We start from the raw sequence: 26,109 nt of genomic DNA, 5'->3' as shown, positions 1-26,109 counted from the left end.
TAGCTGCTAGTAGTGATTAACATCTTAGGGATTCTTATATGTAAAGGAGAGCCCTGTGAAATACTACATCTTTGAACATTATCTACAGTAAGAAATATGTTTTTCATTGTGACATAGCAGCACGTGTCCGTGTGTGTGTGTGTGTGTGTGTGTGTGTGTGTGTGTGTAAAACTGAAAAGTTTCAAGAACCAGAAATTACCCTTACAACATGTGATACTCTATTTAAAGGAAAAACAAACACAGTGCTGGATAAACCATTGAACTGATTTTTATGAATCAATTAGTCATAACCTGGAATTTGATAGGTATTAGCCAAGAGTAGCAGTTTCCACATAGTAAACTCAGTAAATACTGTAATCCCAGCACTGTCACACATGTGACTTTGGGTATGTTTTGACCTTATTGGTTTGTTTATTTAACCATAATATGGAGGGTCATAACAGTTATATGGAAAGTGTCAGTAGCTTTTCATATAATTAAATTTTTACATGCATTTCATTTTAATAAGAATTATTGAAGATCTCCTGTTACATCATACCGTGATAGGTGCTGTGTAGGGCTTGTTTGGTAGTGCCTTTCTACTCAGATTTCTGTACTTTTAGTAGTAGAAATTTGGAAAAGGGTTGGTAGGCAGAACAATGGAATATTCAGCAAGTGCTTCTTGAGCATTTACATGTTGCCAGGCACAAGATAAACTTCTTTTGTCAATTAAGTTCTCTCTTAGAGTCTTGGATTGAAGTTGTGAAAACTTACTTCATTTCTTCTTCTTGTCCATATATCTGATTAAATTGGTACACTCATGGTCAGTGGTGAGGTGTTCTTGTCCTTCAGAGATAACTTTTTAGCATTAATGTTACTGGTTTATAATTGGTGTGAAAAAGACTCTTAGAGGGCACAGCTTCCTATTACTCACTAGCCAAAATTAGGTATAGTGTCTTATGGTTGTAAGACTACAACAGAAGGAATGTAGAACAAGTCTTCTGTTGGATATATTTTTTTCTTTTGTGGTTTTGCATCTTGTACAATTTAGTTCTATTTCATTGACATTTACACATCTTAAGTGTGCAGATTTTATTTGGGCTCTTGTACCTTTTAGGAAGCTTCCCTAACTCAAGTATTACTAAAGTATTGTATTACTTGATGGTAATTCATATAAAGTAATTAATTTATTCCAATATTCTATGCAAGGGGTCTTCCAAAAGTTCATGGAAAGATTCATATTTTCTTTTAATTCTGTTTTATCACAAAATTTTTCAAGCACGCTCATATAATTTGAGTACCTTTAATAGTACATTTTGAGTATAATAAATTACATATTTTGGGGGGAGAAGGGGATGTTCTCAGCAGGAGATCTTCAAATCTATGTAATTTCTCAAGCATTTGCTCTTTCTCTGTAATATGAAAAAGAAAACTAAGTAAAAACTTTTTGGAAAATATTGGCCATCCTATTTAGGAGGGGATGTTGAAGTAAAAGGAATAGATGGTTCTATGTTTTGGTTTCAATGATTTATCCTGGGGAAACATTATATATTTTTAAAGAAATGAAAAGTTTACATAACAACTTAAAATAGAACTAAACTATAAGTAGATTCATTTGATATGCATATTTAAAACAGAGAAAAGACTTGGCTGTAAACAGCCTGACACTTTTCTGTGTTTGTTAGAATTCCAGCTATCATTTGAAATTCATGACTCTACTTTTGCAATGAAGAGTTATCCTTTTTCTGCTGTTGTTAATATATTGTACTTATATGGAATACATTTTCATTATTGTCTAGCAAGATATCTTTCCAAAGTTGCTTTCATTGAGTTGTTGCTAAAATATTCTTTTAAAATAGACTGTACATATGAAGTGATTTCCTTTTTATCTTTTTCTAGCTACTGACACTTATTTTCTTGAACAACAGTTGTGGGTGCTTGATGAATGGACATCCTTGTGTGCATACGCACCTGTGAGTGTGCACACACACACACCCCACACACATACATTTTATTGGTGATTTGGAGGTTCATGAACACTTTGTTGTATGGGCAAATTTGAAGAGATTTTGGTCTTTTGAGTTCCTTTTGAAACATTTCTAGTAAACTTTTTCTTTTATAATAGATTTATAGAAAAGTTGCAAAGATAGTGGAGAGAGTTCTATACCTCACACCCAGTTTTATTTATTGCTGACATCTTACTTTACTATAATACGTTTGTCACAGCTAATGAACCAATATTGAGGTGTTACTACTAACATTTGCACTTTATTCAAATTCCTTAATTTTTACCAATTGTCCTTTTCCTGTTCCAGGAGGCCATCCAGGATAGCACATTCTATTTAGAGGTCATGTCTCCTTAGGCTTCTATAGACTGTGACAGTTTCTCAGACTTTCTTTGTTTTTGATGACCTTGACATAGTTAACTACATTTTAAAATTAATTATTTATTGAAGAAAATGTCTTTTTTAAAGTGTATTTTTCTTTAAAGCTATAGTTATTTCTTTCTAAAGGGCAAGACTGGGGAGTTAAATCAGCTTTTAAATGCAGTTAAGTCAATGCAGGAGATGACAGGTACATTTCAACAGGAGAGAGACCAAGTCATGTTGTCCCTGAAACAGAAACAAACAGAAAACAATACCCTACAGAATGAGGTATACTTTCACTTAAAAGAAACAGTGTATCAAGTAATAAGTTTAATAACTATTAAGTAAGAAACCTGGAAAGTTTTCAATTAAAATGAATTTATCTCTTAGGTGATTTTTCTTAGTCTTTCTCTGATATGCTATCGTAGGACTTTTATCTCCCAGGGTGCTTTATATTTTAGGTTTCAAAAATGAAAACCACAGCATATCTTGGATATACGAAAAAAAATTTACCGATAAAATCTGAAAAAAATGAGATACACCGAAAAAGTGGTCTGTCACAAAGAACCCAGTACTTTTGTATAGTTCCAGTTCCCAGGGAAGGAGATCATACAAAGTAAAGCTTCTAGATGAATATTCAAGATGATTTCAGGAGAACTTTTCCTAGAATAAATATATCTTGCAATATGAGCAATTAGTATACATTTAATACACTTCAAAAATGGGAAAAAGATTTGATAACATAGTGGCTTGTAGCGGGGGTGGGGGGAAGGAACATTTTGTACATTTTGTAGAAGAAAAATAAAAGAAATGTCCTCTACCTAGGTTCAACATTTACGTAACACAGAATTACGGTTAAACCAGGAGCTAGCGAGGTTGCGTAACCATCTTTTAGAATCAGAAGATTCTTACACCCGTGAGGCTTTGGCTGCTGAAGACAGAGAGGCTAAACTAAAAAAGAAAATCAGAGAATTGGAGGAAAAGCTAGTTTCATCCACGAATGCAATGGAAAATGCAAGGTAACTTTTTCATTTTTTTTCATTAACTTTAAACAAAAACTTCTTGAGTGTCAGACTCAGTAAGCCTTTTTCATGTTAGCTCATTCTCACAAAATTCATTATCTCCTTTTTGCAGATAAAGATACAGGGTAAAGAGATTTAGTAAGCTGCCCTAAGTCAGGCACACAGAATTTATGTGTGAGTTTCGCACTCAAGTCTGAGACTCCGAAGCTGGCTTTCAAACTCTTAATCTCAACCATCGCCCTGGGCAATTGCCTCTTATCATTTTAGGGATATAGTCTGTAATTCCGGCTGATCTACTTAGCTCTGTTCAGCTCCCAAAGAACTAATTTAATTTGTGTGGGTTTATTTCTCATCAAGTAGTCTAAGGTTGAACTAGGTGTAGATATTAGAGTAAAGGAAGTAGCAAGGTGAAGGACCTAGGTCAGTATGAAGAATTAGCTCTTGGTTTATTAGGACTTTGAATTGGCCCGGTCCCTGCTTGGTCCCTGCTTATCAGTTAAAAATTTTTATTTTTCTCAATAAAATGTTGTAAAATGTTTTTTTCTTTTCTTTTCTTTTCTTTTTTAATTACAAAAATGTTATATTTTCCACTTCAGGAGAATCATTCAAACCAAAAGAACATAAAGCAGGGTCTCACCCCCCCCCAGTGATAATCGTTTTTTGTGCCCTTTTATGCTTTTATATTTGTGTGTGTATATATATATATATTACTTATCTTTTGTATATATATATATTACTTATCTTTTGTATATATATATTACTTATCTTTTGTATATATATATATACATATTACTTATGTTTTGTATATATATATTACTTATATTTGTGTCTATATATATATATTACTTATCTTTTTAAAAGCAAAATTGAGATCATACTATTCATACAGGTTTCGTAACCTGTTTCTATCACTTAATAATATATGAGTATCAGTAAACATTAAGGCATATGTTTCTGCAATATTATTTTATGACTAGCCATTACTTGGATTTGCCACAATTTCTTTAACCCAACCACTTATTATTGAATGTTTCAAGTGTTTCAGCTTTTCAAAATTACTAAGAGTGCTGTTGTGATATCCCAAGACATGTATGTGTTGTGTTGATGACAGATTATTTTCTTAATGTATATTTTGAGAAATGGAACTTCTGGGTCAAGGAGCATTTAAAAACTTTTGAGATTGTACAGCAAAATTATTTTCCAGAAAAGATGTTTCCATTTATATTTCCATTTGCGGTATGTGCATCTTTTTATTTATCTTTTTACTATGTATGGTCTGATGGAGATATAAGAAGGTAGTAGACACTATCTGTCCACAAAGATATGATAGGCCAGTGAGACAATATTTCTGAGGGTGAACCCCTTCTCCTCCCTTTGCATGGAGTGTTATTGTACCTTCAGATCCTCAAGGGAAACTTGTTTAAAATGGGAATTAAAATGAGTGATCATTTTTGTGTGTGTTTCACTCAGGCAGACATGCCAGAACATCCTCAGATGATGTCCTTATATATTGTAATCCTTCCTTGCAATTTTCAGGCCCTTATTTTCTCAAATTAAAATAGTTTTTAGACTCTGCCCCTTTTATTTACACTTTGTAATAGTTTCCAGAATACCCTTCCTTAAGGAGAGCTGTGATCTTTTTCCTCTTTTTTTAAAAACCAGTTTTGACTCCCATGATTTGGTTCCATGCTACCTACTACTGTAGCCTTATTTCACGCTATCATCTGTATCCAGCTGGACTGTATTACTCAGTTTTCTCAGATCTACTATCTTCCTATTTCTTTTTCTTATACTTTTTCTTTTCATATTCTTTCTTCTGCTTGAAGAATGGACCTATCCCTGACAGTTTTTCTGTGAATCCACCTGTTCTTCATATTCCATTTTCTTCATGAAGGGTACTTTATTTAGCACCCCCCTCCTCATGTGCAGAACAAACACTGGTGTGATGTTTTTCCTTTGAACTTGTATTATAACACTTTGAGTCTTTGCTAGATTACATATATATTACTTCAGGGAACAGGTAATTGTTGACCTGTCTTATACTGTGTCCCACCCAATGAAATGCAAGGTCACTGGGGAGGAGGAATGATGCCATTCATTTTGTACCCTTCCCATAGCATATATTACTCATAGTTTAATAGATTTTCGTAAATATTTGTTGTATGAGTAACTCAGTCTACAAACCCTAACTTTACAATAGTGTGACCTGGTATTTCTTAACTTTGAATTCCGCCATAACTCATTTCATCCTTAAAATCACCCTTTGAGTGATTAGCTAACCAGCAAAGCTGAATCATTTCCAGGGACATTGAGAGCAGAGGTCTTCTTACTATCAATATACTGCTCTTTCCACAAGAGGGTGCTATTGGGTAAAGTCTCTTCAAAGTGAGATGATTTTGAATAAAAATTTAACTAGATATTAAAAACCCAGAAAGATTATTGCAGTATTTTGGATATAATCATTATACATTAAGGAAGTACACCAATGACATAAGCCTAGATAGGTGCTATATAAATCTCCTAGGGAACTTTGGATTATTATTTTGGGACAGGAGTAGGTATTATTGTATTTAATGTAGGTAGAAAGAAAGATGATAGTAAAAGATGATTAACTAATAATGAGAGCAGTGAGTTCATCAGTTGGATAGCCTTTGGAAATTGTGAGTTCACCATGATTGCAAGTGTCAAAAGCAAGGGGGTGTCATAGAATCTCTTCTTTGTTAGGTTAGAAGCTGGATAAAATGACTTTGAAGGTCCCTTACAACTTAAAATTCTGAGATAAATTACATCTTAGAGATTTAACCTGGAGACATGAAAATTGCAGACTATTTATAAATTTATCTTTGGCTGACATTTCTTGTTTAGCCTAATTCTTAGTTTTTAAAAGGACAGCCATTTGTTCAAAGCCACTTTTACAGGAAGGATCATTGAATTGATAAAAATAGGGAGAACAGAGGAACTATTCAAGTTTCTTTGAAATCTAACTTGAATTTAATGCAATAAAATGTGGGGAAGGTACAATTCATAGGGACAAAGTAGAACGGTGGTTACCAGAGGAAGGGGGAGTTGTTATTTAATGACTATCGGGGCTGGCTGGTTAGCTCAGCTGGTTAGAGCACAGCCTTGTGACACCAAGATCCCTCCACCAATCAGCCGCCAAAAAAAAAAAAAAAAAAATCAAAATATGAGTATGGAGTTTCAGTTTGGGAAGATGAAAAAAAGTTCTGGAGATGGATTCTGGTGGTGGTTGCACAACAGAGTGATTGTACTTAGTGCCACTGAGCAGTGCATGTAAAAATGGTGACAATGGTAAATTTTAATGTGCATGTTACCACAATAACAAAATGTGGGGAAGATGTTTCATCTTGTTAAAGTACCTAAATACTTTGAAATCTACCCTGAATTTAGTGCAATAAGACTTAGGGAAGATAATTCTTCTGGTTAAAGTAATAGAAGCAGTTTGATTTTTATTCTTTTTGTTTGAAGCCATCAAGCCAGTGTGCAGGTAGAGTCGTTACAGGAGCAGCTGAATGTCGTCTCCAAGCAAAGGGATGAAACTGCACTGCAGCTTTCAGTGTCCCAGGAACAAGTAAAGCAGTATACTCTATCACTAGCCAACCTGCAGATGGTACTCGAGCAGTTACAACAAGGTAAATTGCATGGTCAGTTTTTCCGTGAAGAAAAATTGTAGTTTTTGGTAACTTGCCCCTATTGGAGTGCCATTTTAGATTAAACATGGGGAAATCTTCAAAAGGTTCCCCACTTGTAGGGGCAAAAGGTAAGTAGCCATCATCAACTGTTTAGACTCTTGTACAACTAAGACTAGAGAACATTAACTAGATTCAGTAGTTATTAAAACCTTGATTTAGTATTATATTAGCAGTTAAGGTGAGAGGTGAAGTGTAAAGGCAGCACGCGGTAGGATGATCAAGTGATAAAGGGAGAATACAAAGGAAGAGAGATACACACCTGGAAAAGGTGATTAGGTTTTACGATATTGGTTGGAGGTCGAACCCTCTTCAGAGTGTTAATCATTAGTAATTACTGTCCTTTGATACATTTATTAACTTGTTATTAGCTATTCATCTATACTTGGAGGTGACTCTATCTTCTAGTCCAAATGGGAAGTACTTTTCTGGAGACACAGTAACAGTGACCAGAGCCATTTTATCCTGAGAACCAAATGATGTTTTTTCACATTCTCTCATCCTCAGATTTATGGTAATGCTTTAGTTTCACCCATCCTTTTGTTTTTTCATACATTCCATAACTACTGACAGTGAATTAACTGCTAGGTGGGGGTGGTTAGGGGATATGAGGATAAGGAAGTAACTTTAAATTTGTACCTGTGTGTCCCTTCTGGGTTATGCATGTGGTTGAAATCGTGAATTTTGAATATCAGGTTTCTAGATTTCTGGAATGTAATATAATTACAAGAGCAGGCATGTATACAAACTAGTATGGTACTGAGGCCAGAGAGAAAAAAAATTGCCAAAGGGGAAATACTTGAGTAGAGTTATGACAGGAGAGAAGAATCTGCAGGCTAAACAACATGGAAAAGGGTTTATGCAGAGCAAACAGGGATCTCATTACTTAACATTATCACTAAGGCATATATAATTTTCTTATTGAGATATTTGAAATAGTTTTGTTGAATTATTAAAATTTCAAGTGGTTTAAAATTCTAGTTTTATCACACAATTGCAAAATACTAATGTAACTTTCTTGGTCTTCAGAGGAGAAAGCTATGTATTCTGCGGAACTAGAAAAGCAAAAACAGCTTATGGCTGAGTGGAAGGAAAAGGCAGAAAATCTGGAAGGAAAAGTGGTGTCATTACAGGTAGGTCAAAATAGTTTTCTCTTGTAAATTTTATTATTCATGAAATAATTACTTTGTAGAATCTTTGTCTTGGAACTAATCTTCAAAGCTATTCATTTAGTCAATGATGTTCAAGTGGCTACTCTGTATCTGATCCTCTGCTGGGGCATAACAGTAAACTATATACTCAGGATTTCCCTCGGGTCACTGACTTATAGTATAGAGTAGACACACACAGCAAATGTGAGAAGATAGGATATCTTAATTTTTTAGCACATGTGGGTATTTTAGAGATCTCCAGGGGAACAAAAGCAAATTAATCTATGATTTTAACTTTATAATTTTCTCTTTTTAACAAAATATACTGGGTCCTATATTTCACACAGATTAAAATCATGTGTATGATCCCATTAGATCTTTTTCTTTTGTAGGTCATCCTTTAAAATATTTTTTATTTATTATTCTATATTTCATACAAACAAAAATCATGAGGTATAAATAAAATGAATCGCTAAGGAACAATAGAACACCAAAGTGACCTGCTTTTAGATTTAGGAGATACTTTTCTAAGTTGTAACTAGATTTTAGCAAAAGCTAGTGAAAAATAATGAAATTCACTTACCTGGCATTAGTGGTGAATATGCAGGACAGGAACATTAATCTCCCGAGTAAGAGTAGATATATTTCCTACAAAGTTTTAAGACTTTTATTAAACATTAAGTGGCTGCAAAAAAAAAAATAGGTAATATATATAAAATATAGCAGCAATACAGCAAATACACACAGACTCACCATCCCATGTAAAAATAGAATGTCATCCTTTGAAGTCCTGATGCACCCCCCCACATCTCATCTCCCTCCTACCACCTTGTTGATAACTACTATTCTAATATTTTGTGTTTAAAACCCTCTTGTTTTTCTTTATGGTTTTATCACATTGGTTTTCAGCTCCAAATGATGTTGTTTGGTTTTGCATATTTTTGAAGTCTTTATAAATGAAAGTTGAACTGTATGTAAATCAAATAATTCCTCTGAGACTTACTTCAGCTGTTACTGTGTAGGTGGTTCTTTATTTTTACTTCATGACTATATAATTTATTTATCCATTTTACTAATAAAGGACATTTCAGATGTCTCCTATACAAACAATGTGGTTATGTACTTCCTTGTTTATATCTCCTGGTGCACACATAGAAGAGTTTCTTTCAGGTGTGTATCTTGATTGAAACTGCTGAGTTACCAGACCTATAAGAGTACCTCAAAAAGTTCATGGAAAAATAGAATTAAATATAATATGAATCTTTTCCATAAGCTTTTTGAAATACCCTCATATATGGGCAGCCTCAGCTTTATTAGATGATCGTAAATTTTTTTTAAAGCAATTGCAGTAATTTACTTCTACCAGCAATGTGTAAGAGTTCTTATTCTACATCCTTGCAAACATTTGGTGATATCTGACATCATGTTTTTGCCAGTCTGATGGGTTGGAAGATGTCTTTGTTTTGTGCTGCTATAACAGAATACCACAAACTGGGTAATTTATAATTATCAGGAATTTATTGGCTCACAATTCTGGAGGCTGAGAATTCCAAGCTTGAGGGGCCGGTATCTCATGAAGGCCTTCCTGCCACCTCATCCCATGGTGAGAGGGCAAAGAGAGGCAAGAGAAAGAGCAAGAGGTGGCCAAACTCATCTTTATAAGGAATCCATTCCCATGATAAGGAACCTGCTTCCACAATAATGGCATTAATTCATTCATGATGGCAGTGCCCTCATGAACCAAATATCTGCCATTAGGCCCCACCACCCAACACCACTGTATTAGGTATCAAGTTTCCAACACATGAACTTTGAGGGGACACATTCAAACAATAGCAGAAGTACTATCTTCTAGCGGTTTTAATTTGCATTTCCCTGATTGCTAATGAGATCGAGTTCATTTAATACTTTTATTGATCATTTATGCTTGCTTTCTTGTCAGTTCATTAATACATTTAAGAAGATATGATTTATGCAACACTTAGTTATTTCCAGTGAGTCCAGAGTATCTAATCTGTCAAACTGCTAGGATGGAAGTTCAGGTCCTTCCTTTAGGGATTTTTTTGTTTGTTTGTTTTTAAATTTAAAATGTGATATGCATTTAGAAAAAGAACAAAATAAATCAGAAGTAACTAAGAGAAAACTAATAAAGATAAAAACTGAAATTATTGAAATAGAAACCAAACAAATGGTAGGAAGAAAAATGAAGTATAAATGCTGATTTTTGAAAAAGTCTTAGTGTAAAAAGTCTTATTATAGTTTTAAGCTTTAATAATTTGTAAGTGTAAATGCTACAGGGTTAAAAAAGTAATTTGGAAGTTTATTTAAATTTCATTTACATTAAGTTTAGTTTTGTGGATTTTGAATAATAAATTTTTTATTTAGAATTTTTTGTTTCAGTCACCTTGAAGGGTTCAGTCCCTAGAAGCAGAACTGGTAGGATGTGTATGTGTGTGTGACATATGCATATACAGACAAATTTGTATATATGATATGTATGATTACACACATACATAATTTATTATAAAGAATTGGCTACATAATTGTTGGGGGCTGGCAAAGCAAGTCTGAAATTTGTAGGCTGGCAGTCCAGATGGGAAGACTACATCAAAGGTGGACTGGAACTCACAGGCAGGGGCCAAAGCTATTGTCCATAGGCAGTGAAGAAAGGAAAATCACAAGCAGGATGGAACTCCACTAGCACAGGCAGAAGCTGCTGTCCACAGAAGGATTTTTTCTCTCTTTGGGGAAACCTAATTCCTGCTTTTAAGGACTTTGAACTGGTTTAATCAGGACAACCCAGATTATTCAGTATAATGTGCCTTCCTTAAATTCAGCTGATTAAGGGCTTCGACTGCATTCTCAAAATGTCTTCACAGCAACATCTAGATTATGTTTGAATAACTGAAGACTGTAGCCTGTTCAGGATGACACATCACAAAAGCTGTCACAATGATTGAAGATGACAAAACTTGACGTGAAACTTACATGGATAAATATTCGAAAACAACCAAGAAAATTATGAGAAAGAACAGTGAGGAGGGACTGGCCTATTAGATACTAAAATAGAGCCATAAGTCAATACAATATTGACTAGATTAGTGGAACAGAAGCAGAGTCCAGAAATAGACCACAGAATATACTTGAGAATTTAAAACTAAACGCTAAACTAAACTAATTTTAATTTAATGAGAAATAGGATAGATTGTCTAATAAATGAGGTTAGCACAACTGGCTGTCCATATGAAAGAAAATAAAATTGAGTCCCATCTCACACCATACACAAAAATAAATTCCAGTTGTAGTAGAATGAGGATTCTCAACTGGGAATGGTACTGAATACCTGGGGATATTTTTGGTTGTTACAGTGATTAGATGGCTCTCCCCATATTTAGTGGGCCAGGAATGTCAAAAGCACTCCCATTGAGAAACACTCTGTTAAAGATTTAAATATAAAAACCAAAATACCTTGCAATAAAACCTAGAAAACTACATGTACAGTCTAGGGGCAAGGAGGATCCTAACCAAGACTAAAACTCAAGAAGCTGTAAAAGCAAAGTAGGACACGCTTGACTATATTCAACTTAAAAATTTACATGGCAAAAGACATCATAGAGTCATTAGACAAATGGCATATGTGGTAAATGGTATTTGTGTAGCACAGATGACAAAGGGTTTACATCTACCATACAAGGTGCTATTACAAATTGACAAGTAAGAGACAGCTCATTAGAAACACAAGCAATGTATGAAAAGAGGTGTGCAGAGAAGAGCAGACCCAGCTATCCTGTAAACGTGAAAAAAATGCAAATTCAGTAATAGGGAAATAAAATTAAACGTAATAAAATCACAGTGAAATATCACTTTATTAGACTTGCAAAAATTGAAAAGCGCAAGAACATTTTTTGCTATATTTCTTGACTTTTTGTGTCCATTCTTTGAAGTTTTATTTCTTATTGTCACTTTTTAAAAATTTCTGTCATCATATTGTCTTTTAATAGCATTCTCTCTTTTTATTTAGTTCCTCTGGAATAGGCAATGTTTTATTGTGAAAGAGTGTGGGGTCTATCTTTGGTACTAGTAGTTGGATAAACTTGCCCAAGGTCACAGAGGTGCAATTTCATCAGCTAAAATGTAAAGGGTTGACTCTAAGATATCTCTCAGCTCTATAGTTTGTGAAACCATTTTTGCATACTGCCTTTAACAACTTTTTTCCCTCAGGAACATTTGGATGAAACAAATGCTGTGTTGGATTCAGCGTCAAGACTTACAGAACAGTTAGACCTGAAGGAGGAACAAATTGAAGAACTTAAAAAACAGAGTAGGTTTTTTCTTTTCCTTCCCCCCACCCTACAATACCAATCAGATGTGGTCTTCCACCATGCACTGGCACAGTTGAGTGAGACCAACTTCATTTGCGTGTGACTTCCACTTCTATCTCCCATGACTGGTTAGCTTCAACTTAAGTATGATCCTGGTGAAACCAGAGTCATTACGTTGGCCCTAGCTGTGCAGTTAGTTTTCCTGGATGTTGAGGCAATGCTGTTGAGTTGGTTGTCACCCTGTTGACCACAAGAAGCAGGTTGATTTTTTTTCCTCTTTTTTTAATTGAATCATAATTGATTATACATATTTTGGGGGTTCAGTGTTGACACATGTTGATCAAATCAATATTACTAGTATATATATTGTTGCAAATTATACTTATTTTTTATACCCCTTGTCCAGTCTCTCCCTATCCCCCTCTCCCTCCACTCTCCCACCACTTATAACCCTAGATTTCTTCTCTCCCTCTGAAAGAGTAATGGTTACTCTGTTGATTTGCTGCCTAGATGATCTGTCTAATGCTGACAGGTGTGTTCAGTTCCCCCAATATTATAATAGAGCAGATGCTTCTTCCGTCGCTCTGGAATGGGCTTTGTGCAGAGAGACATCCTCTTCTTTTCTTTGGTCTCTGCTGGTGACTCTCCTTATGTCAATGCACTTCAGTGGCTGGTGGACCACCTGCATGGTGGTTGTAATGTCTAGCCACTTTCATGGCAATTGTGGTTACTGTGGTAGCTTTGGTGGGCCACCCAAATGGAGGTGATGTTTTTGGCATGCTCCTTGGCACTAGTGGTGGGCCTGGTTGTGTGAGGGGGGGTCTGGTCCCTTTCTCCATGCCTCGGGACTCTCCAGTGGGCCCCGAGGTGCTGGCAGTGTACCTGGATGTGAGGGGGGTGTCCTGTCCCTGGCTTCATGCTTCGGGCCCCTGGGTGGGCCCTGTGGCACTGGCAGTGTGCCTGGTTGGGGATGAGGGGTGAGGGATCCATGCCTTGAACCCCTGGGAAGGCCAAGGGGGTTAATTTGACTGATTGACTTTTTATGGTTCTGACTTCTCCCTGATCAATTCATATGCATGCTACCCTAAAGCTGTCAGATATGTTAGGGCAATATTTTCAAGTAAAAGAGTAACTTTTTATGGAATAAATGTCTGAGTATAACTAGATTTTTTATGACTGTAGATAGTGCTTTACACACAGCCATTCATCTTGGTTTTTTTTTCTTTCTTGGTGGCTGGTTGGTACGGGTATCCAAACCCATTGCCTTGATGTTATAACACTGTGCTCTAACCAACTGAACTAAGTGGTTAGCCCTTATTTTTGAGGCTTGTAAGGTAGCTCATAATCCCTGTCAATTCCCTAAGGTGAGTCCTGTGGTTAGGATTATCAATTGAACCTCAGATAATCAGGTGGTTGATAGTGCTTTGTTGAATCTAATAGCTGACAAAGATGGTATTTCCTCATTTAACCTGTGATTTAGGGGTAACCAGGAAGTTGAAGCTATTCTAGGGTTGCATTTAGTAGGGAACGAATCAAGGTTATCAGAAGGGGGATAGTGGTGCCTGGAAATGCATCAGTTTTAGGTGTCTAGGTTAGACACAGCAGTAACAAGGCATGTAATTAGGGAATTACATGCCACCTAACATAAAATAGAAATAAGAAATAGGCAAAAGTAGGAGATGGTACAGCAGAGATGCTGTCAAACAACAGAAACATTGGGTTAGACACTAAGGAGGCAAGCAGGCAAGAACCACTGAAGCATGGATAGTAAAGGACAAGCCAAAGTAAGTTGATGTAAATTCAACAGGAGACAGTAGATGGGAGATTTTTAGGAATACAAAAACTGATAGGATGGATGTGAGATAGTTGTACTCAAAATAAACTTGATTCTGAGGCAAAGAACTGTCCAACTGAAAGTCCTCTACTTTTAGTGGACTTGGCCAGCCTGGGAGAACTCTAAATCTAGTAGACGGCCTGGAAATGGGCAGCAAGGAAACAATTATGTATTGAATATCTATTATGGACATTTGATATAACATAGACTGTATTATTTAGTCTTCTTATTGTATTTATTTTCATAAGCAACTCTACAGTAGGTGGTATTAATTCCTTTTTATAAGTTATATAAACTCTGATCTTTCTGCCCATGACCAAAGTTCATGATCTTTCCATGTTACTGTATTCCTGTCAGGAAAATGGTTATTTATAGTCTGACTTATATTTTGTTCTATGTCTCCATCTCCCTTGAGGATATGGTTGTATCCTCTGTATTGTGCCCTAAATGTTGAAATGATTGCTTTTACCAAGATGCAGTATTTATTGGGAAAACAGTCTAGTTAGATTGAAGGCCAATGCAACTACAGCATTATCTGGAAGGCAAATGGGCAAATCAGAGGAGACACACTGGGCAGCTAAATAGTTACCTGAAGCATTGGTATTGTAGAATTGGGCTCGACTAGTGGAGGTGAAAAGGCAGTGCTTGGAACCAACTCGTTGGTCTGTGAGAACTCAATGCTGTATTTCATGTTTCTATAATATCTAAGGCCACCTCTTTAGACATCTCCCTGAGATGTTGCCAGTAGATGATAAAAAATTATGGGACTTGTAGTTGATAAATATTATGAGAGTCCTTGCAGTATTTAGTATTTGTTTAGGCACCCATTTAAACACTTAGTAGTAAAACATTTTCAGATTTTTTTGATAATATCTGGTAAGGCTTAGGTGGCCTAGGTTCCTATTCATATTAAAATTACAATTAATATTCCTTGTAAATGTATAGGAACTTTGGGCTCATTTGGTTGAATCGAAATTAGTTATAGAAAAAGCTCAGTTTAATTAAGCTTGTACAGCTTGTGTTTGGAAGGGTAGGCAAGAGGCCAGTGTTCCACAGACAGGAAGGGTAGTAAAGAAACAGTTGGTTCTGTTATGTCTTTAAGTTATTCTTGCCATTTTCAGCTCTCCCTCCCAGTCTGTTTTCTCATATTACATAAGTGCTTAATATTGCTCTTAAATCTCTAAACACAAATGTGATTTTATTTTCTCAAAACTCCACTCTTGATTTGATAATATAAACATAACTTTGATTGGCTTGCTTTTTTCAAAAGAATCACTGTATATTTTCTTTCATAGATCATTAAGTACTTTAAATGTTGATTGATGTTGTAGTACTGTACTTTATTTTCAAAACAAAACTTGGCCAGACAGTAAAAATATTTGCCAGGAGAAACAATTTTGAAAAAGACAGATTGGCTTTTGTTGCAAGAAAGTATATAGACTTGAATGGTAGAGGTGAAGTATTGTTTTATTTCTAAGCATCTGTAGACCAATGATTAGTTGATATGCAGTTTCAACTTTTAAACAATATTAGGAAATTTAACTTGTATGTATTGTTAATGCCATGGTTATGAACTGAGGATGTTTACAGCTCTTGTATGAAAAGTGTGAAGATAGATGCCTTATCAGGCGTTAAGTACTTAGTGAGAACCAACTGCTTGGCTTTGTGTTAGGTCCTGTGTCTGATATTAGACAGGATCGCCTTTTCAAGGAGCTTAGCTAAGGAAATGACATCCAGCATAGATACACCATAGGTTAGTAATTTAAGACAGTGGTGTGGGATAGTGGTATACAACAGTACATATTTAGTTCCTTCAGAATCCTGTTAAGGGTCAGGCGGCATTCCATGGAGGAAAGGAACTTGAGTAGAACCTTGAAGCAGCAGTAGGATTTCACCTAGTAAGTGTAAGGACTGTTTAAAACATCTTTCTCTCTGCTTGGGAAAGTAACGGTGAAAAGAAACCCTAAGATCCTATAGGAGAGCTGCCCGGTTAGCTCAGTTGGTTAGAGCAGGTGTTAGAACACGAGTCAAGGTATGGATCCATATACAGGCCAGCCACCAAAAAGACAAAACAAACAAAAAAAGATTTTATGAGGACTATTATAATAAATGATGTTGGCTGGTAGAAGAATTAGTGCTATCCTTCCTTTTAGAAATTATCCTTTCAATATTTTATCTAAAAGCATTCTTCAGTATACAGTCAGCCTTTCTTTTCTTTGGGTTCCACATCTGTAGATTCAACCAACTGCAGATTGAAAGAAAAAAAGTTTTTAATTGCTTCTCTATTGAACATGTGCAGAGCTTTTTCTTGTCATTACTCCTTAAACAACACAGTATAACAACTATTTACATAGTATTTGCATTGCATAAGCTATTATAAGTAATCTAGAGATGATTTAAAGTATACTGGAGGATGTGCATAGGTTATACTTAAAAACTATGACATTTTATACTGGGAACGTGAGCATCTGTGGATTTCGATATCTACTGGAGGTCCTGGAACCAACCCCTGTCCCCCCATACCAGGGATGACTATAGTTCCAAAATCTTATTTTACATGCCAATCTATATCGTATTGGTTTTTTCAAACTTTATATGCTAGTCTATGAAGCAGATCAGGCAGTGTCTCTCATTATTCTGAGTTGATCAGAGTTCACAATTTCTATGGAATTGCTATTAATGAGAAAATATTTACATTTGTCTAAACTTAGACTATAGCAGAACATTAAAAGATGTGTTATCTTGCCACATTTGTGGTCAAATATGACATTTTCCTTCTTTCACTTTTGTTCTCTGTCATCATCCTTGAGATAAATTCCTGCTTAAATGAAAAGGATTGGATAAATTGAAATAGAAAGCATAAGATGGTTCTTGTTTTAATAACTATTATTCAAAAGGGTGGTGATGTACTGATAACAAATTTTTAAAAAAAACAACAGAAAACAAAAGGGTGGTGAATTTTATGGTATTCAGAAAAAAATAAGTTTTCATAAGCAACACCAGTTTAGTTGTAGCATTGAAAAGTCTTTTGGTCTATCTGCCAGTTTATACCTGTATGTAAAAGGGCCCCCTAACTGATTTTTTTAAAAGATTTAGTTGCTCCTACTTTAGCTTGTGAGTGAGATGGTTAAGTAAGAACAGTGACAAGATTAAGGTATTTGCTGTTCTTCCTCTGAGTAGTCGAGAGTTCTGTTTACATTAAGAATGTAGTGCTAGAAAAGGCCTAAATAGCACCATGTGCTCATAACCCATAATATACTTGTGCACCTTAAAAATCTAAAATGTTTTACTAACCCAGAGTTTAACAATAGTCCTGTTCATATTTGCTCCCACATGCTTGATCTCTCTCTCTCTCTCTCTCTCATCCAAGTTTAAATTCCTTACTGGAAAGACAGGAAAGGAAAAGTTTGTAGTAGATTTTCCAAGCACTAACCTTGCTTTTATAATATGGTTATGGCAACCATCTCTATTTTGGTAAAGTTAGCCTATTATATGAATGACATTTTACAATTTAGATTTTTGCTATTTAGAAAAACCACAAGCCATTGAAAACAGATAACCAAATATTTTATATATGCATTTAGTATTCTAAGTCAGAATTTTAGCCATTGTATGGAAGCATTGTACAGGACAGAATGAAAACATGAAGCAGACAGACCTGGCCTAATCCGGAAGGCTCAGAGAAAACTTTTGTGATTAAGTGAGTTGGGAACTGAGACATGAAGGGTGAGTAAGAGTTAATAGGCAATACTGATGGAAAAGAGCTTTCCAGGCACAAGGAACAACATTTGCAGAGGGAATTGAGAGTCCAGAAATATATCATACATTAATGTTCAGTTGATTTCTGACAAGGGTACCAAATGAATAATTTTCCACCACATAGTGCTGTAACAACCAGACATCCACAAGCAAAAGAATGAAGTTGGAACCCTACCTCACACCGTGCATAAAAATTAACTCAAATTGGGCCATAGAACTAAATTTTAGAGTTAAAACTTTAAAACTCTTGGAAGAAAACAGGAGTAAATCCTTGTGATGTTGATTAGGTAATAGTTTCTTCGATATGACATCAAAAACACAAGCAACAAAGGATAAAATAAATTGGACTTGATCAAAATCAAAAACTTTGGTCCTTCAAAAGATACCATCAAGAAAGTGAAATGACAGCCCACAGAATGGGGGAAAAATGTTTTCAGCCATATATCTAATAAAGGAACTTGCATCCAGCTACTGCTAGAAAATGCAGCATTAAATAAAGAGTAGGTTTGTGAAAAGCGGTCAAAGTCTAGTGTTTGGATGTGAGTGTTTCTTGATTTGAAAAGTAGAACTCTGTTACAAAGTGATCACCTCCTTATTTCTTTCAGAATAAAAATTTGTAATCTAGCTTAAAATTAGTAAGCTTCTCTTTCAGCTCAAACTGTCCATTTCTGAGATAAGGTGTAAACTCCATCTTTGAGTGAGCGTTCCTTACTCCAGGAATCCTTGGCTCTGACGTATGGTTGAATTTATGAACAAGGCATCTCTTGTTTTAATTCTAGACTTTGCTTTTAATACTGCTCAAATTCCAGCTATTCTACCAAGATTTTACAAATTTTGCTTCCTTTTTAAATGAGAATTTTAAAATAAAATAGCCCAAGCATCTTTCTGAATCAGTCATATGGTATAGTAACTTCATTAGTATTTTAGAATCAATGATCTGAATTGTATTTTGCAATTTTCTTACCCCAGAATACTTTGCCCTATCAGCTACATCCTGAACCATGGTTTTAGTTGTGTTAAACATTCCTGTTAGCTCACCAAAAACTGAGTCCAAGCCAGGAAAACAGAAAAAGGAAAATCTAAAATTGTCTTTTCCATTTCCTACCATTAAATAAGTGGCTCTGGAAATGTTTCCTGCATGAAAGCAGGGGTGAAAATCTCTTCTTTGCTATTAAGTTACTAAAGAGGATGAAAACCTTTTTTGTTTTTTAAATTTCCTATTAAAGAATTGATTACTTTATTGCTGTAAACCATGTGAATTAATGCGTACTGTGGTTTCTAGATGATTTCTATATCAGAGAGCCTAGTTCCCTGTTCCAAAGAAGATATACAAATAATGGAATATTCCCAATTAGAAATGCATATATTCAAATTTCATAGAAAAGATCTCATAAATCTCATTATATGTTCATCCAGACTGTTTTAATCAGTTAAAGGCTATCATTACTCCCATATTTTAAAACAGATGAACTCCTACAAGCGATGCTGGATGATGCAAAGCAGAAATTGGCGAACTCAGTAAACAGTGAAGAAGGAAAAGTGGACAGGTGTGCTTTTCCCTTTTAACTTTTGTATATTTTATGGAGATTGCTTTTATGGTAAAAACAACTTCTACTTGTAGATGTTTATATGTTATTAAATTTTTTAAGAGCCTTTTATTTTTCTTATGTAGTCAGGAGATAGAGGTAATTTTAATGAGGGGTCAGTAGAATAAGTTATATTCTTTTGTTTTTGAAAGTCAATTTTTTTCAACTGGTTTTCTTAAAACCACATGGAAGAGTTAAAACATCACCCCAATATGAAGACTTAGAAAATAAAAAGTTTATTTTTACTGTTCTTTTTTGTTCCCTGCTGTTATTAAATAAATGTATGTTGTTTAATTGTATTAGCTCTGGGCCAGCCTGTGGCTCACTTGTGAGAGCGTGGTGCTGACACCAAGTCAAGGGTTAAGATCCCCTTACTGGTCATTTAAAAAAAAAAAAAAGTATTAGCTCTGAAACCTAGGTATACATGCAACAATATCTACTGTTTTTAAAATTTAGATATTAGCAAATTACTAATAAATGTGAATGGGAAAATGTAAGCATGATGGTTAAGCACAAGAACAATTGTCACCATTTAAATGTCTGCTTCAGGTGAACATCAGCCCAATCATGCAGTGACAATTACTAATGAGGCACCACCTTAGTCAGTGTCGGGGTGAAGAAAGTGGGTGGCTAATAAATGATGTTTTAAAAGGTCTACAGTTTGGCTTGTTTGAAATATTCTTCATTAGACTTGTCAAGATGTTTTTAAAAGTTACTTTAAAATATTTTGTTGTTTAGTCTTTTTATAATCAAACATTTAATTGTTTAAGAATAATTAAATATTTATATGTTTCGTGTTTAGTGTTTGGGTACACTCAATGTTAAGTTGCTTGAGCTGTTTCTGCCTTCATTTTCATAGAGTCCTAATGAGAAACCTCTTTGTTGGACATTTCCACACACCAAAAAATCAGCGTCATGAAGTGTTGAGATTGATGGGAAGCATCCTGGGTATTGAAAGGGAGGAAATGGAGCAGGTAACTAGACGGCGAAAGCCATTCAGAATACATTTAAAACTAAAATAGTGGAATCAAATTGTTTCCTTTTGATATGTCTAACTTTTACTGAATATAATTTTTTCAATAATGTGGAAATGGAATCATTTCACAGTACATTGGGCAAATGGATTTGTTTAATTTATGTATTAGTTTACATGTTCTGTAATTTATAAACCACTTCTCAAATCAGGATATCAGGATGCTAAAATTTTGAGATATGCAATTCCCAAAACTTTTATTTGAAATCATTCCAGGGATGCCATTTTATGCTATTTGTGGCCTCTATCATTAGGAAACATTTTCTAGTAATTGGACTTGAAAACCATACTACATGAAATTACATATAAGTGCTTCTTGTTTTTTCTTTTCTTGTATTGATAATATTTTTCTGTTTTAAAATAATCTTGTAGTTGTTTCATGAAGATCAGGGTGGTGTGACCAGATGGATGACTGGGTGGCTTGGAGGAGGATCAAAAAGTGTCCCCAACACATCCTTGCGTCCAAATCAGCAATCTGTGCTTAATAGTGTAAGAACCGATTTTATTCTTGCTGAATATGAATGGTGAAATGATTGTGTGTTGCACTCATTTGCAAATAATCAGATTTCTTTTTCAGGTTATTTTATACAACCCTTTTTACTTTGGAGTTGTGAAAACTGAGAAGAGAGGTGATTAGCTTACAAGCCAGTTTTGATAATTTTATTGCATATAGGTTTTATTTTAACTTTTTATATGGCACTTTTATTTTTCAAAGTATTAACTGTTCTTTTCTTTATGCTTGATTATGCTGCCATTGGCAGTCTTGCTACTAAATCATAAGATTCTTGACAACAGAGGCTTTATTTTGCTCATGTATACATGTTGCAAAGTGAGCCAGTGAACACCTGCCATGTACCAGACTATGCCAAGCGTTGTGGATGCAGCTGCAAACCAGATTGACAAGGTGCCTGCCCTTAACAAACTTACATTCTGGTAGGAGGAAGCAATTAGTAAACATGAAAACACTGTGTGTGGTATGTGGTAGGCTTTAGATGAATATGAATTGAACTGAGTTGTACTGTGAGTTAGAATGTGGGGATTCTTTTATTTTTTTAATAAAGAGGACATTAAGGATAGGTGACTTACCCAGAATTGGTTAAAGATAAAACACTATTTTACTTAGATAGCATAAAATTTATTTTAAAGGAAAGGTCCACACTACATTATTTTAATCTCATAATGTTACTGGTGATCTTTTGCTATATTCATTGATTGGATCTTACTTTAGAAAATCATGTTTAATGCTTGTTTTTCTTCAATATAATTTTTCACGTCTATATTAACAGTTATTAAAATGATAAGACTTGGTGTTTTAAGTGCCATTCATGGCAAGAAATGTGTTATCAGTTGTCTAATTCTGACTATAAAATGTTTGAAACTGGCCAACTGCCAAAAATAGGTGTTTGAAATGAGTTTTGTCATCAGAGAGTATTGATTAAATTGTTAAATTTTTGTAATGATAACTGTGTAACTAAAGTGCTGGCATTTTCAATTGTTCATAAAGCTGATTTGTAAAAAAAAAAGTTTCAAATGGTATGATTAGTTTTTATTATTTAATTACAATAGCTGAATATACTTTCTTAATTGTAGTGAATACAATTTTATTATCCGGTCTAATATACCCAAATATTTTATCTTAGTCTTTTTCAGAACTTTTCGTTAAATTTCTGGAAAGAGAGTCTCAACCATCTGTTCCACCACCAAAGTTTTCTGGTCATGATATAAAACCTCTAGATTCACCAGGAAAGAGAAAACTAGATACAAATATACCAGAAAGTTTTAGAGGTAAATCCAAATATTTATTTTTCTACGATTCTAAAAATTGAAAGTTTAATTTATGATTATGTTTTATAGTGATATTAACTAAATTTTACTGTTTTTGAAAATGTGTAATGACTATTCAAAATTCCAATAAGCTATCAGACTTTTGGCTTTATATATTCTTGTGGTAATCTGATATTTAACTGGCTTAGATTAATTTAAACAGTGTGAAATACTTTCCCTTTGTATATCGGAGTAATTCTTTTCTCTCTGCATAAGCCAGTTTGAATAACTCTTATGGAAGTGATGGCGAATTGGTTAAACCTTTGCTCAGTCTTGTTTTCCTTTTTCACTAATGGTACTTATTACTAATCAGAGCTAGATGCATAGTTTATAGTTTGAGATGAGTTTTCCCCGTTCTCTGATCTAAGTTTTACACTTAGTAACCAAACCTTGGCATGTTAATAATGCCAGTTTGGTAAATTGACTTAGACTTCCAAGAATGTTATGAAGTGCCCTTATACTGTATGTTGAAAGGTCTTCCTGAAGCAAATGGTTGGTGGTTGTAGACACGTATACTTATTTTTCTATCCCACTAGGTTGTGAGGGTCTTATTCATATTCACATTGCCTATATTGGCATGCAGTAAAATGTCTTGAGTTGAAATTGTATTATAATCCATTAAACTGTAAACACATTCTTTATTGAAATCTCTCTTTTTTCCTGAAACCTTCGTATTTTATTTTAGACTAATATGTTTGCTAGTTGGTCTTTAAAGGAATATGGTATTATATACTCTTGAGTTTATATCACATGCCAGATTCTTAAATTTGGATAAAACATGAAAGAATTTATACTTTAACATTTTAAAAACTTCCTTAGTTATTCAGACAAATGTTTCTATTTTTCTGAACTCCTATAGAAAAAGAAAGTGGTAAAATTTATCTGTCGATTAGATAAAAGTTTTATGTACTAAATTTAGTGAAAAGTTGTAACTTTATCTAAGAGGTATGGACTATACTGAAAGCATTTTTTCTTATTACACTAGGCTGTAGCATCTTGAAGCAGACTCCCAAATTGATTTTGGCAGAGTTGTCTTCTCCTCCCTTTCCTTTCTCTTTCTCACCCTCTCCCCTTTCTTTTATCAAGTTCTGTGCTCAGCTTGATTTGTATGGATTAGAGACAAAAGCCAGTGATGATCTCAGTTGATAAAGGGTTTGCATGAAAAAAAAGCAAGCTTAATCTTTAATCCAGGATTTGTAAGTGTGCCAGAGCTTTTACTAGGCATCACCAGAAGCTTTCCCAGAGTTAGGAAAGTTGTCATTCACAGGATAATACAGCTTGGAAACTCAGGGGTGCTCAGTAATGAGGAGATCTGATGGGTTTGTTTCCATGCTTTCTTTGTTCTGGGAGGCCTCTTTTATTTGAGTTTCCCATTGCTGAAGTGGGCACCTTCAAAGGGTTGCTTGTCTCTTATCAATGAACTTGTTAGTGGTCTTGGGTAACAAAGCAGGATTCTATCCACTAAGACTTTAGGTCATAAACTAAGTACTTATTCCAAGAAAAAGGAACTATATTAGCTGAACTTTTTAGAGAAATAATCTAACTGAGAATTGTTTTCAAACCTTTGAATGCGTAAAAGAGGATCAGGTAAGGTATCCATATATTAAGTTCTCAAGCTCTTCATTTTTCTGCTGGTAAGTTGCTTGCCTTGCAGCATAGATAAGACCTTTTAAAAGCTGTTATTGCAGTGAATGAGGTCTATCAGTTATATAACTGGTATTTAAATATAAAACAGTATTAATGTGTTCAATAAAATATTAAATATGCATGGAAATACTCTTCTCTCTCCTTTTCTTTCTCCCATTTCTTTCTCTTGTTTCTTGTCCTCTTTTACCCTTCTATATTTCATAGACCCTGCATGTGGGGTCCAGTATCCAGCAGTATATGAGATAAAATTATTTGGGGGCAAACCTGGGAACCTAAAACACATGTCTAGCATTGTTTTTTATCAGAAAATGTTTTGAATTATCAAGGCTGAACTTTAATCAGATTTTAGTAATATAAATTAGTATTTGTGTTTAGGAATTGAGGCCTATTTGGACTTTCATTTTGAATAATTAAAGACTAGTCCAAAAAATGTGCTAAATACCAGCGTTATTACTAGCCAGGTAGAATTTTAAATTTGATAGTAGTGGTCAATTGGTTATTCACATACGTCTATATTAGTCAGTTTAACAATATAAGAATAACTTTCTTTATGCTATTCCTTATATTCAGAGGGTTTTTTTCAATTTGACTTATTTGTGAAGGGTGGAGACTAAATAATCCATATTTTATCATTTTTATACAACAGAATCCAGGTCTGGTAGAAGCACAGACATGAATCCCTTCTTGGCTTCCCGCTCTGCAGCTGTGCCTCTTATTAACCCAGCTGGACTTGGACCTGGTGGGCCCGGGCATCTTCTTCTGAAACCCATGTCAGATGTTTTCCCCACATTTACACTTTTGCCAGTGTCACCTGACGACAGCGCTGCAGTTGTATTGAAAAGCCTTTTCGAACAATAGATGGTTCTCAAACCAGAGATGATATAGCACTTTAAAAAAAACCACGAACACCATGTGTATATAGTTTATCACAAAGTGGCCTTTTGGAAAAAGTCATGTATTTGTTTATAGTTGTATTTTCTCTAAATTCAATAAAAATATTCTCAATGCTTTTAGAAATTATAGGTGTCAGAGGAGCAAGTGTTTGTTATATAATTTGCTTTTTTCTTTCTCTGATTTGATCTAATTTAACCTGGGAACATTTGATTTATCTTTTATCTTAATTTACAAAAATAAAAAAAGGACAAAAATACTAGAAGCTGTATATCAGCTTTTTATTTCCTCTTTTGATTTTCAAGTTTATTTAAGCTAGAGACACGTGGTTTATCTTACACAGGTAATCAAGAAATTTACCACCAAAAAGGAGAAAAATATACTAATAGTGGCTTCTCTGCATAGTGCAGAAAATTGGTCGGAAGTATATATTAATCATTTTTAGAGGACTTTGTGCAGACAGGCCAAGGACCAGGTTGTCCCTGGGAGGTCATAGGTGCCCTGAGATGGAATGTGTATTTGGTTCAATGCAATTTTATCACTTATGTAGATTCATTTTCCACCACCACAGTCAGGATACAGAATACTTCCAGCATAAGGACCCCTAGTGCTGCCCTTTTATAATTGTAACCACCTTTCTCCCTGCCGCCCGCCTTAATCTCTGACAACCACTAACTGTTCTCCATCTCTATAATTTTGTATTTCAAGAGTGTTGTATGAATGGAATCATACAGTATGTAACCGCTTGAGATCTGCCTTTTTTCACTCGGCATAATTCCCTTGAAATCCATCATGGATCGCTTGAGTTGTTGCATGTATCAGTACTTTGTTCCTTTTTAGTGCTGAGTACATGATATGTGGATATGTCATTAACACAGGAGTAACAAGTATCAAGAAAGAGTAAATTGCTGAGGAAAAATTACATGGGGGGTGTAGAGTTTGGGACAGACTCTGATGATCACAATCATTCCCAAGTTTCCAAACTCAG

At 34.7% G+C, this 26,109-nt stretch overlaps 1 pseudogene; it reads left to right on the top strand.

Moving 5' to 3' along the window:
* Positions 1–25,088, top strand: part of LOC134376684 (thyroid receptor-interacting protein 11-like) — a 46,017-nt pseudogene extending 20,929 nt beyond the window's left edge.
* The last annotated feature ends 1,021 nt before the right edge of the window (positions 25,089–26,109 follow it).

The sequence above is a fragment of the Cynocephalus volans genome, chromosome 4 (assembly GCF_027409185.1).
Source record: "Cynocephalus volans isolate mCynVol1 chromosome 4, mCynVol1.pri, whole genome shotgun sequence".
NCBI classification, from domain to species: Eukaryota; Metazoa; Chordata; class Mammalia; order Dermoptera; family Cynocephalidae; genus Cynocephalus; species Cynocephalus volans.
Note: the sequence above shows the minus strand (reverse complement) of the source record. Positions and strands in the feature narration are given on the sequence as shown.